A 14,701-nucleotide genomic window follows, 5' to 3' on the forward strand; every position below is an offset into this window, starting at 1 on the left:
GAAGTTTGTGGGACTGGAACTAAGGAAGAAGGGTGGAGATGGACTGAGACAATATAGAGACAGGTGTACCTGTAACACAGGGTGATGAAAAGTCCCGTGAAGCTTTAGCTCCTGATCTAAATTATGTGCAAGTTCTGGAGAGACAAGTTGGAGGACTATGTGGAGAGTGATGGCAGTAGATTTGGAAGGCTTAGAGAATTGGTGGTGGTCTGAATCCCAACACTGGCAGTGAGGACAGAGAAGAGCAATGTTTTAAGGAAAAGAGGGGAGATGCAGACTTCACAGGTCACAGTGACTTTCCATTTCAGTAAACTGGGCTTTCATTTCTACTGCTCTTTCCTTCTCTGCTTAGGTTCAGTGTTAACATCTTTTTCAACACTATTCTCTGGTTAGCCACTACACATGCAAGGAATCCCTGCCCATGTCTAGTCAAGGAGTCAATAGATGTAAGGGCATTATGGCCATGATAGTATTGGATAGTGTTGGATCCAACACACGAGCACATCCCAGATCAAACCATTACACTTGTGAACATACATACACACACACACACACACACACACACACATCTGTGAGCCCACCCACAATCATTTGCTGCCAAGCTAATTCCCTCACATTTTAATATCAGCCCAAAACTTGAGCAGTTGGAGACCTAGAAATAGCTTTTAAGATTTTATCTTTCGAAGCCAAATCTAGGAACCAATCCCAGATATATCTCTGCACAAAATTAAAATGGAAGAGTATAGCATGAGAGTGCACTAAGATACTAGGTTGAGAAAGATATTAAATCCCAGTTTCATTTCTACAACAATTCCTAGAGTCTTACCAAGGCAGAGAATGAAATTCATCTTTGATCAAAGTCTTTCTCCCAGTGTTTTTGTAACAAAAATCACTTATAGTAACTTGTGACTAAAATTCACAATGCTTTCTCAAAGTCAGTCTTAGAGTCCCAATAATTCTGCTCTGGTAGACAAACTTGAGACTTAAATCCCCAGCTGAACATGGATGGGCATTTCTGTTCCACTGTCTCCTCTTTCTCCCTGAGCATATCAGGACTGTCCTACACTTTCTTTCAGCTTTTTAATTGTCTCTAATTTCAGGAAAGAGATTCAATTAATTGATATATGGAATCTTGAAATTACTTTATTCAGAACATCTAGTTGTGGGCATGTATGACAATTTCTGAAGTAAAGCAGGAAGGATCCACAAGAGCCTGAGAAACAGTGTCTTGCCCTCCAGGAGCTCAAAAGAGATATGGAGATGATCAAGATGGCATAATCTTAGCCTGGAATTGAGACACAAGTAAATATCAGGGCATGGCCTTGAGTGAATCTCATGAATGCAATATTCCAGTACTACCTCCAAGCAGCTGGTAAGTAGTGGTCTTTCTTGAGAGTAGCTTAGAAGTGGAGGAGGGGGCTGTGGCAATGGTAGAACTAAAACTTCAGGGACCAAGTAGTGGAGATAAGAAACCGGATCCTTGCTATTTGAAACAGTTGAGATCAGATGGTAGGGGGAAAGGATTGGAGACTCATGCCCTGTGCTACCAGCTCCCTTCATGATGGTCAATGGAAGAGCTTTGGCAAGGGTTACTTTTGCAACTAAGATTTCTGAAACTCTGTGGTAGCAGTGTATGAGTAAAGCAAGGTGTGTCTCTTGCTTCCACATGAGTCACTGGATGCACTGGTAGGCTATCAGACATGTCTCCCCTTTAAGTCTTTTGACTTCTTCCTTGGCTGTTCTTCAAACTTATCTGTGAACAAAAGAAAAAGAGGAAAATAAGAAGCATAACAGTAGAAACACATCCTGATGTGGGAAATGAAAACTATAAGAGAGAAGTGACAAGTCCTCTACTTGCTCACTTTGTGGTACACCTAGAAAAGATTATCTGTAAGACACATTTGGGTGATTATCTGAGAGGTTCACCCAACTGCTCTAGGGATGGCCTGTGTTATAATGCTCAGACACCTGTAACCTATACCAACGGGGAAGCTATGGAGAGATGGTGTCAATCAACAGAGAAGAAGAATCAACAGAAGAGAAGCTGTGTTCAGAAGTAAAAAGGAACAAAAGACAGGGAGACTACCTAGGATAAGCAGGGCCAGAGTGAAATTCCTGACAGCCAAGTGCAGAGAGAGGGAGTAGGTACAGAAATGGGCAGGCAATTATGCCTTGTGGTCACAACAAGGAGTCTCTTCTGATTTACAGTTCCTAACAGGAAAAGGTAGTAATAAGGATGCAGAAGCAGTGCTTGGGAGTGAGGACAGGAGAAACCAAGGCACTGGTGAGACCTGTACCTCATGACAAGTAGTGTCCTCTGTCCTTCCCATTACTTCAGGCAGCAATCCTCTAGGTTTTGGAAATAGAATGGGGAAGAAGGAAAGAAACTGGAGTGTTGACTTTGCTACCTACCTTTCTTCCTTCCCAGGCATTGCTGAGTTCAGGAAGGCCTCCAAATGCAGGCATATGTCATGACTTCCGGTAACTGTTGTTGGGAACATCTGCAGGAGAGAACACAGGGTATCAAGAGGTCCCCTCAGTATTAGAAGCCCTCCTGGAGCAGAGTCTGGTGGCCCAGCTTCAGAGACGTGGAATTTTGAAAAACTCAACCTCAGTTTTGAAGAGGCAACACCTCAGGTCTGAGATCCTTCCTAGCTCATTTGATAAGCTTGGGGTGTTTTTAGATCCTTTCTGTAGCCCTTCCTGCGTACTCAGATATAACAGGCATGACTCCTCGACTCTTCCCACTTGACCCCAAGGACTGGTCTGAAAAAGACCCTGACAACTTACATTAAGAGATAAAATAATGCTATTTGAGGAATGTCTTTCCACAAAGAAAAACATCACTTAACAGGAGCTAGACCTTCATCCCAGGAAGGAATCTTTCAGGGTAGGACATCAAACATCTGGAACAGGGCAACATCTGGAATGAGGGATAGTTTCATGGCAAAGGGAGGAACTTTCCCACGTCTGTGAAAACCCTACCCAAAGCAGTTCTTGATGCCTTTCCTTCCACAGTGCTCAGGGTACTACAAGAAATTAGGATCCCAAGAAGGCACAAAATGACAGCATGATCTGAACAGGCTAAGGTTTGGCCTTTCAGAAGCACATTCTTCTGGGGAGTTTTGCACTTAGGATCTACATGGGAAAAGAGGATGTTCTGCAGGCAACTGCCAGAACATGATGAGAACCCTGCCTGCATAGCCAACGGAAGGAAGCAACTGCCACTGGGAGAGGTGGGGGAGGGGAGGCAGCCTAGAAGGTTCCTCTCCCTTACTCACTGTCCTGTCCTCCTGGGAGAGGCAGCAGCTCTGGGACCTGAAGAGAGAGGGGATCTTCATGTTCCTCAACTCTCCTAGAAGGAACAAGAGTTCAAAAAGAACACCCAATAGTTTTGGGACTTGGAAGCTTGCACCAATACATTCCCTAGAAAGAAATTGTGTAGACCTACAAATCTATACAGTTATACAGGTACAATATAAAGAGTGACTGCATTTTACCAGGAGCAGGTTTGATAGAAAGGAATGGGTGGGGCAGTGGACATAGCGACATTAGGCTCTGAAGCCCTGCCATGGTGGCACCAAGGCTCTGGCCCTGAGCCTGGACGCAGTTGAAAGAGGCCAAAGGACAAAAGGGATGGGGCAGAAGCAAGAACAGCAAGAATATCTAGGAGTTTTCAGTGAAATCATGCCCTGCCATCTATCCCAACCATCTCTAACCTTTCTGTACCTCAGTTTTCATTAAAAAAAAAAAATTGAGATGAATACACATGAGGAAAGGAGAAGCCCCCAAAGCCAAAGTGTCCTGAGGGAATGGAAGGGATGGAGAAAATTATAAAGTATAGTGAGGCCCACAGGACGGAACCTGCAGTGAGATAGAGGAAGGGAGGCTCAATGGGAGGGGAAATGATGGGAAGCAGAGGAGGAGGGGCAGGTGAGGGAGGAAAAAGGAGCACAGAGAGGTAGAGGTCTAGGGGAGGCCAGAGCAGAAACAGCAGTTGGTTAGACTGACAGGATGTGGCAACAGGCCCTGAAAGGTGTTCTTCTGTTCCAGGTCATTGCTGAGGGGAGCAGGCAGAGGCAGGGAGCACCAGAGGCCAGCAGAGGCAGAAAAGAAGTAGGATGGAAAGCCCAGATGCCTTTTTCTCCTTTGTACTCTTATCCCTCTTCCCTTGGCCCTCCCAGAAGCCCAGCCCTGGAAGGGACTCTGAGTACACAGAGTGGAAAGATGAGGACAGGACATACTTTCCAGAAATAAATTATAGCTTAACAGCAATCAGTTCAGTGGCCAGGAAACACTCCTCTAATGGTGGAGAGTCAAGCATCCATTGTGGAGCCAGGCAAGGGGGCAGTTTGGGGCCTTCCTGAACTCCTCAAACTCCAGCGTAGGTCAGCCTTCCTTAGGAAAGCTCAAGGGAAACAAGTGTGAGTTGGGGTAAGAGGTGGAAGCTAAGAAATGAGTCCCAAGGGGGACGAGAAGAGGAAGGCTGCCTGCAGAATTATGGGCTGAGACACAGCAGGATAGGCAGTAGACAGGGGGTACAAAGCATACACCCCTGCCCCAAAAGTACCTGCTTTGGAAACCCCAGTGAGAGCAACTACCACTTTTTCTTTCCCTGATCGCCCAGGGGGTTATGTCTCCTGGGCCCAGAGAATCCCTCAAGTGCTCCCCCTGGCCAGCTCTGCTGCCTCAGTACCAAATGCTCTGAGTGGAGACAGGGACATGGCCAGGAATAGAAACTGAAATCAGATGTCTGGGGGGAAGTGGTGTAATCTGATGGAAGATAATCCATGAGTACCAACATTGCTCAGTGATCATCAACCAAGGAGAAGAAGTTGGGTGTAAGGATTCTCTTTGGACAGGGCATCTTAAGCATCTAATTCAGCATTGCTGCTGAAGCATGCTCACATGTGTAGAGAACCAGCAGGAAAGGATTTTGTGGGGAAGTCTCTTCGGAAGACTGTCCCAGGAAAGCAAATTCCAACAGGCCCAACTGTCAGGAATCTTGGCAGCCATGATGCCCTGGTCAGGGTATCTCTCACTTCCCTTTTGATTTCTCTGTTGCCACTCTCCTCTGATATTTGTTCAGAATTCACCCACCTATAAGCTCATTGCTTTATCAAATATTTGTTGAGCTTTGCTGGGCAGTGGAGATACAAAGATGAATGAGACAAAGTTCCTGCATTCAAGTACCTTCCTCCACAGTGAGAAAGGGCAGATTGACATGCTGAGAATGAAAACAGAAACACGAGGCCCAGACTGATGGCTAAGATATACATACCTGGTAGATCTCACTCTGACAAAAATCTACAAATTCTGAGAGAATTTTAACAATTAAAAATCCTACATAAGTGCCATAGCAATCAGGAAATACTGAATTTTTCCTGTGACTACACAGACAGAAAGTTGGAAACTTAGTTCTTTGTCCACTCAAGAGTTCATAGTCTAAAAGGAAAACATACTCCTATTATCAGGGTCCTGACCACCTTGAGCAGAACTGATATTGAGGAAAAGGAAACTACTTGGGCTGTTTGGGTCCATGGGAGTGGCCTTCAAGGCAACCATTGGAAATGCCCACAAATGTTGGGACTCCTAGGTTTATGAGAGGTTATGAAGATGCAATGTGAGCTTATCAGAGACAAGGTCAGAAGTCTGATGATCATCTTAAGAATCAGGGAGGGGGAGCAAGGAAGACACCAGGATTGAGGTTTTGGGGGTATCAATCGCACAGGGGCTGGAACTGTGTCTGGAAGCTGCCTCCTTGGTATCCCCAGTTGAAGGGCAAAGGGAGAGGGCCAGAGGTTGGTCCCAAGAAGATGGCAACATCCCAGATGATGGTCAATGGGGATTCTTGAGGAGCTGGCAGAGTAGCAGGAAGGTGGGGTACGAAATTGGAATGTCACCAAGATGGTACTTTCTCACAATCAGAATGGTGTGGGGAGGAAGAAGGAAGCACCTGAGTAGGGAGCAAGATAAGGACCTGCCCATTCTCTGTTGGTCCTGCACTGGCTCATCCTGATTACACTGAGAAATGGGTCCAAACAGAGGGTTATTTGATGAATCTCAAGTATCCGCAAGACTGAAGACTTTGGAGTGACAGAGTTAGAGAAGAAAATATAAGAATGCTGAGATCATACCTGCAGAAAGAAACAGGAGGACAGAGAACATGGCAAGACAAAAAGATTGTGATGAGAAGTGTCCTCATGTACAAGAGGGGCTGGGAAAGGAAAGGGAGAAAAGAGCATCCAGAGTCAGAGTGACATTAAGACAAGGAGAGAAGTGCAGAATGAGTACTTGGGCTTCACCCAAAGACTGTAGAGTTTGAGAGGATCAGAGACCCTAGATCAAGGCATCAACCTTGGAGAGATTGGGTGGCCAAGTGGACCAGAGTGTCCATCTGGCAAGAGAAGTTTTCTTCCAGGGAGCAGGAACACAGGGATGGGTGGGGTACAGAGCTGCGATCTAGCCTTTCCCTACTGCTCCTAACCTTAGGACATGTTTCTCTTGAACAATATTGATGAAGAAAAAAGGGCTTCCTCAGCAAGAAGCCCAGGGACAAGTGTGGTGCTGAAGACCTCTCTAGAGGAAAAGATTAACCCATTCAAGGCACCTTTGGGACTTACTGGGATCCCTGTCCTGGACCAGTCCTGAGCCTACATGGGGGGAATCAGGGAGTGTCATTTCAGAACCTCTCTTCTTTCCCACACCCAGCCAGAGCCAAATGCCCTTGATAGAGTTGTTTGAGCTTCCCTTCCGTCTGTTAAAGGAGGCCCATCAGCATCCCAGCCCCAAGGAGGCACTGACGATGAGGAAAAGAGGGTCAGTAGACCATGACTTTATTTCTCTTCAGAAAAGATCCACATTTTAATCATAGCCTTTTTTCCCACTGAGAGGAGCATCAGTGGATAACAGAAATAAAAGACAAAGGACTGTTCCAGGTCAAGGGGTGGGAGAATGAGGCTGCTTCTCAGATCCTTCTCACCCCCTGGAAGATTCTCAGTCTTTTCCTCTTAAGCTTGGGCAACCCTATAACATACTGATGAGGCTCAAAGGAATAGTGTCTCACCCCAGGACAATCAGTCTGAGAAGGAAGTAGCCCTTCCTCTTTACCCAGATACTACATGGAATAAGCATGGTGGTATATGCACAGAGAGGGCCCCTGCCAAGCTATTCTTGAGATCCTGAATCAGTTCCTGACTGCATAATCCTGTCTGCCCTCCACTTCACCCCCATACTCCACGGAGGAAAGGGGACCCTTCTAGTGAAGCTCCCCAGCTTCTCTTGTCAGAGAGCTCTGCTTACTACAGAGCTGTGAGATTGGAGCTGTGAGATACTTCCAAGCTCCCTCGTAGGAGTTGAGACTGTGAAAAAGTGCTACTAGATGAGATTTAAGCACTTGGAAAAGGACGAATCACAATCCAGTTGAAAAAGTGAACACCATCCTAGAACAGGGGTCCAGTTTAGAATTCCTCTTCAGCCAGGTTCCCAAGGTGATTTTCTCTGGATCAGCTGCTTTGACTATTTGAACCATAGGAGGGAGGTATGCCACTTTGTGGTCTCTAGTTTCTGTTGCCTTGGAATAGAATTCATACATGTCCCTTGGCTTTGACCTCAAGAGAAGATCCCCCAGAACTTGCACAGAATGTCCCAATTGAGTATGTGTCACAAAAAAAGCCCTGCTGCTTATCTGATCTCTTTTTCTTTTCTCATTCCACAGCACTCCATAGCCATTAACTTGAATGTGGCCTCAAATTACTCACCTCATCCCAGGGAAAGATGGTCTTAATATTGGGGAGATGGGAAGCTCATAAATATTTGCTGGGGCCTTTGTTAGACCTCAGATATCAAGACCCATATCTTTCTTCCATATTGCACCTCTCAGAGGACTAACACCACTTGCAAAAGTAAAGACAGCAAAATTTTTACTAAAAAGTCACTTAGGAAATATTAGAGAGAAGGCAAGAAATGGGCAAGGCCTCTTCCTATTAAAGCCCCATAGTCTTAAAGGAGATGCTAATTAGGGTGTCTGAATTCCCTTGAATTATGCTACTAATGTAGGTACCAAGAAAAGTCTTTGGGACTGCATGTTCAATGTGAATGTATCCCAAAGTACAAAAGACCACAAAGGTATGAGTTTTGAGGATGTCTCATGAGACAAGAGCTAGATGCTTCCTGAGACCAGCATGGGTATTTTAGGGATGGGGAACAAGGAAGACCCAAGGTTGGCGCTTTTGAGGGTATCAGCGCTCACAGTCTCTAACTTTGCTCTTTTGCACCATCTGCAGAGATCCTTTAAGAAGGAGGGATGCAAATGGAAGTACAGATTGAGCGTGTGAGAGAGGCACTTGACCTTAGGGAAGCCCAAAGGCTGCTCTCAAGAGCTGCTCCACTGGACATAAAGACCCACAATCCTGGGTCTCAGGTTCCCAACTGCCTTTGCATAAAACTCATCCTCATCCTGGACCTGCCTAATGGCCAGACCCAGGCCCATTTGGGTGGTCCCCCTCCTACCTTCATTCTTTTCCTCCTGCTGACTGGCTCTGCTTCCCAAAGAGCCCTAAGAAAACATTTGCTCCCTTCTTCCCACCCATATACCCCTATTTTCAGTATTTCTGGATAGGTAGCACTAGTACCTTCTTTATTAGAAGCAGAAGGATGATGGCACTTAGAGAGGTTTCTTCCATGGAAAAAGTTTTACCTTAGCCTCAAACATTGTGTAACAAAGGGGAGAAGGTGGAGTCAAGGACTGTGCATCTTTCAATAAGCAGGTGGTTATTCACAAGGAGTCAGTTGATTCCCAGGGTTCCATCAAAGCCCCACCCAGGAAGTTTCTCATTCCACTGCCTCCAGAAGACCAGGAGGCCACAAGAAGAAGGAATTAAGGAAGCCTTCTAAAAGGGGACTAGGCACAGTCTAAAATACTGAACTTGCAGATGGGGGTTCAGAGAAGCAGAGAACTATTTAGGAAATTCCTAAATCACAAATTCTCAAATCACAAATAGCCAGACATGGGGTCTTAGGCCTAGGCTTGCTGTTTTACCTTATTGTCATGGGCTTTTCCTTAACTAGTGACCTTTGAATTCATCCATGTAGGGCATCCACTACATCTCATTGGTAAATTTGCTGTACGTTAGAAGAGAATGCAAGTTCTGCCTTACAAGAATTTCCAGCCTTTAATGAGTTCACAGTCTAAGGAGTATGTACAAGACAGGCAAGGAATCCTATGACCTGATTTTAAGTGCAATATGGTGTCCCCCATGCCCTGATACCTAGGAGAACACTAGACTCAAAGAGTTAGCCATAGCAATGGACTACAAAATCTGGTACCTCCTTTCATGGAAATGCTGTTTGAAGAGAATTAGCCTATCCTCTGACCAGCACAGGAAAAATGTAACAGGCCTTCACCCTGTGGAGGAGGTGTGGGGGGGCAGGGTTCAAGGGTCCTAACTTTAAAGATTGAAGTACATTGGTTGGATTAGAAATTCTTTGCTATTTCCAATTAAGGATCAGGAAACAGAGAGAGAGATAGAGAGAGAGAGAGAGAGAGAGAGAGAGAGAGAGAGAGGCATAAGAAGCTCGTTCCTTACAGGATGCTCTTTACCAGACTGTAGAGTGACACTTGAGGCATCCAAAAGGAGGAAAGGGGGAAAGGAGAACATGCTGCTGATGACCTCACCCTTCAATAACGAGTCCAGAGCAGGAGGATGTTTCATCCTCCCTGGAATGTCCGTTGCTTTTTTTTTTTTTTTTTTTTTTTTTTTTGATATTTGTCCTTATTTTGTTACCATTTAGATGATTTTTCTTAAAATTATTTTTAACACAGACAGAGGCAGAATTAACATCTTGCCACAATGTAAAGTACAGAAAGGAACAACAAAGAACATCAAGAGGAGAGGAAGACAGATCCTCAGAGACAAGAAGCAGGGCAGAGCCCTGGAGAAAGAACAGACCTGGTTGGGATTGGTGAGGGAGGGCCCAGGCAGAGCAAGCAGAGCTGTAATGGGGCTGTGGGAAGCCAAGGTTCCTCTCCCAGCAAGTGCATCCAATGTTCCAATCTTGCTTTGAAAAGAGAAAGACCAAGGTGGTCAGGCCCTTGTGAAGAGATCACTGTCTACATTGTAGCCTGTTCTCCCCATTCTCAGCTCTAGTTTCTGAAGGAAAAGACACCCATGTAGAATGAACCTCCATTAGGCTACCCTAGAGGAGAGGAATAGAAACAGGGCATTTTTCCAAAGGGAAGGGCTGGGGCTTGTTCCTGACTAGGCCCTGGTCAGCTCACACTCGGGGATGTGTGGGGATTGAGGGAAAGGCATAGGCAGAGGGAGAGCCGTGTTGTAGTTGGTGGGGGGGTGGGGATTTGAGCAGCAGTGCATGTCCCTTGAGTCAGCTGCTGGATTTCCTCCCTCTGGGCTGTTCCCTGAGGTCTTCATTCTTATATGGTTCTCAGCCATGCATTATCCTAAATTTGGCTTTGAATAGAAATTAAATTGACCTAGACCCACAAATTCTCCCTTCAAAACGAGCATTCCCAGAATGAATGGACATCAGCCTTGGGGCTTTCTTGCCCCTGGAGTACCATAGTAATTAGGGTCAAACATGATTTCTCTTCACACCTGGACAGGACATATATTTAACCAGGAAGTAGCAGAAGATGCCTGCTCCAGACTGGGACAAAGAATGGCTTTCCAACCATACTTTTGGCCTAACCCTATTCCTGTGAGAGCTCCTTTGTAAGCTCCTATTCATGTGTGGAGCTCCTTTGTGAAAGAAAAGTCCAAGGTAGATTATCATATGTGTTGCTCCATCCAATAGTCTTCACCAGCAATTGTCCTGTTACCTCATTCTTCTCTTTCAGTTGGATCCTTGCTTTGATCATCTTCAATTCATTCCCAGCTAACTCATTTGGATGACTCTTATGACGGTCTTCCCTTCCATTGAGCCTCAGGGGACCATCCAGTTGCTCCATGGTCCTCTGAAAATCCTGCATCTCTAGTTGATGTAACCTTATACTGTAAATAAGCATGCCTATTTTGAAAGAAGCATTTGTGGGCTCTATTCTTTTCCACAACCATTTATTAAATCTGTGAATCTAATATACTCTTTTTCTATCAAGGGTTCAGAAGTTTTTCTCAATTTGTAGTTTGGATTATGCCTGCTTGGGAAAGCACAATATGAACTCTTTCCATTCTTAAGTTACTGACTTCTAGGCGCCTAAGATCTAGTGGGATTCCTCAGTTGCAAATGCTCTTAACATATGAAAGCTCCACCTTACCTGGCAAGCTCATACCCAATCTCTTCTATAACACATGAATTTATATTCCTGCTTTCTTCCCACCCTCATCCAGGATTTTAAGTCCTGGGTTCTTCATTATTTCTGCCTCCCAGGACTTCTGCATAGCTCTTTATCACTTCTCTGCATAAAATATTTTAGGAATTGAACATGAATATTTTAAAGTGTCATTCAAAACACATTCATGAAAACTCAAGGAAGAGTCAGATACTCTTAATAAAGGTTAGGGTTACATCAACGAATGAGAAACAGTGTAGAAAGGGCAGAATCAAAACTCTTAAAAGACAACATTCTGTCCCACTGAGGTCAGTACTCTGCTCATTTCCAGATTCCTCCCCCCACTTTTCCTTTCAGTAAGAAGGCAAAGCAGAAGAGGAACACATTGAGAAAGAAGCAGGAGGACAGAATGAGAAGAAAACACAGATGAGGGAAGCACTTGAAGAAATCAATGAGAGAGGGAGGGACAGAGAGAGAAAGAGAGAGACCTGATCTTTGATGGGTCAGAAAGATATCTGGAAAAAAGATACCTGAAATACAGCCCACAATCCTCACAACCTCCTCACCCCCACACCGTGGTAAGTTTCTGATATGCATGGAAGCGAAGGTGGAGGGGGAGAATGTGGTTGGATGGGAATTAGATAGCGTGGGACCACCAAAACGCCCCAGCTACTCTACCACCTCAAATTTGGAATGACCCAAACTCATTGCTGATGCTTTTCCACCCAAGACCCTATCAGTTTCTCCATCCCACCTCAGGGGAAAAGGAGGTGTGCAAAGAATATCAGCCATATACACTTGAAGTCACAGAACTAATCTCAACTTAGTATAAAAGGGAGGATTGAGCCATCCCATACAGTCCCTGAACTTTGGCCTTGTGTGGAGGTCCAGGCCTCTGTGCTCATTCAATCTGATGGGCTCCCAAGGGCAACAGTTGGGAGAAGAGAGGGTTGAAATTGGATGATACTTGTGGATGTTGATCAGGTCTTCAAAACAAGAACACCATAGTGTTGGGGATGTTTCTCCTCTACATTTTTGCCATGATGCAATGACTATTAAAAAAAAAAGTTTCTCAGGATAGATTGTTCTGGAATATATTCTCCTTCCTACTTCTGTGAGTATTCATTGAGCACTTGGTGACTCACAGAGGAATGTCTACTTTCTTGTTTAATCCAATTGTGGAGGACTTCAATGGCAGCCCCATCTGGATTTTCTCATGGCAAGTTATGAATCAAGGACAGGGGAGCCACAAAAGTTCTTACATTGCTTGAAAATGGTCCCATGGCAATACAGGTCACCAACCAGGGGGCTCTATGTAAAACCTGTGCCCAGTTGCCCATTGACTGGGGACTGAGGTTAGCTTTTATTTGTTCAATCTGGGAGATCTGTCCTTTGTGGCGCTTCTTGCAGTGAACCATGGAATTGTAGAGAACTCACAGCAGACTCAGGGTTTTTGAGACACTGCTCTGGCCTTAGGATTCATGCCTTAAAATAAAGAGCCAAATATGCTTCCGCTTTTTTTCTCACTTGTATATTCAGCTCCTTATATCCTTCTTTCATGTGTTAGTCAGTTTTCCTTTCTGAATAGACACATAAAGACACTTAGAATATTTTTGTCCTACATCATTGATGAAAATCACTTTACCGAACAAACATTTATTGAGCTTTATTTTATGCCAATTTTCTGGTGGTGATAGGAATTCAGTCAACAGAGTTCTATTTTCTCCCATTGAGAAAGTCACTATTGAGAAGGGAAGGAAGGACTGAAGAAAAAATGGGAGTGGGGGACTTTTGGAGTCAGGTGGGCAGGGTGTGTGTCCTGTAAAGAGACTTTCTAGGGGAATTTACTAATAACTCTGGGATTCATGGGAAAGACAATGCATGATATTTTGTTGTTACCAGCTGGAGAAAGAAGAATCAGCTGGTGAGGAGGAAGAGCCTAGACCTTGGTCCCTTCAGGGGCCATTCTTGTCATGGCTCATAATTGCAGAGGTTCAGGGATGTAGGGGCAGCTAAGTGTGGGAGCGGTATACTCAGATGGTTTCAAGGGCAGGATGATTCAGTTGTCCCTTAGATGGGGAAAATGATGCCCTAGAAAGAGAAATGTAAATAATGCCTAAGAGATAGCAACTCAGAGGAAGAAAACTGGAAATGGAGCAAGAAAAACTGCAATGATGGAAATGTTATCTGAAGCCCAAGGAGGAAGAATCATAGATAGATAGAAGAGGAAGGGACACACTGGTGGCTGCCATCAACCACACCAGGGCATTCTCTTCCTGGTGGGATTGTCCTCTGGGCAGCTTTGTTCCCTTGCTCCTGAAACAAGGGAACTGTGTGATTTTATCGAAAAGGTGCAACTAAGGATATGTCATGGCCAGCTGAGGAAGCTCCACCAACACCATGGAAGAATCTGAGGTTCCACAGAATGCTTTCTGCTCCTTACCTTGCCTAACTTCCAACCCAATCCTGTATCACCATCCCAGCTATAGATAGATAAGTCATTCTTCTGACCTGTTTTACCTGCAGGTAATAGAGAAGGAAGGATGTTGGCATAATGGAGAGTTGAGATTTTGGTCCTTTTGTGTGGAAACTTCTACTGCCTTCCGCATCCATGTCTACCTAGATTCATTTTCACTGCTCCTTATTCTCAGGCTACGTTTGGGGAAGCCGACAACCAGAAGCCCATCCTCTCCCCTCCAGGATGGTTGCAGTGAGTGGTTGGGAGTATCAAAGACGTGCCTGGTGGACTCAGGTTTTATGCCTTTGTCACCACTTTCAGGACCAGTAAGTAAATTTGAGGCTCCCTGTCCACCTCACCAAGATAAAGCCTAAACTCATCATACAAATAACATGCATAATAAGATAACCAAAACAGGATGAATTCACTGAAGTAGTAAAAGGCCACCAAAAAATAGGAGGTGAAAATGTCTCCTAACAGTTTATGTAAGGAGATAAGGCTTACAAAGAATTCATAACCATTTTTGAACCTTAGTTCAGCACCCACGTGAAGGGCATACAGACATCACAGGCCCAGAAAAGAAAAGGAACCTTGGAAAAGTTTCTTGGTGGTGATGTGACATTTTTGCTCCTCTTCTTTGTGGGCAGAGGGGTAGGTTCCCCGTTCCCCTGAACTGAAGAGAACACAGAGCACTTGGTTGGTGAGGGTCTCTTGGAAGTTGCAAAGCCCAGTGCCCTGGCATCCGATCCTGAGGTGAAGGCTGAGGCAGTAGGGCAGAGGCTCAGCTTCTTGGGCACTGGTCACACCTCCAGGAAAAGGAGTAGAGACAGGATAGTTCACTATGATGTTGACCAGATGTGTCACTTGCAGAGAGGTGGGGGGTTAAGTACAGAAGTGGGGTGTCCTGGAGTCATGTTTAAACAATATCCAGTAGAATTTCTAGGAGGGAAGTGGTA

Source organism: Sciurus vulgaris (assembly GCF_902686455.1).
Source record: "Sciurus vulgaris genome assembly, chromosome: 2".
Classification (NCBI taxonomy): Eukaryota; Metazoa; Chordata; class Mammalia; order Rodentia; family Sciuridae; genus Sciurus; species Sciurus vulgaris.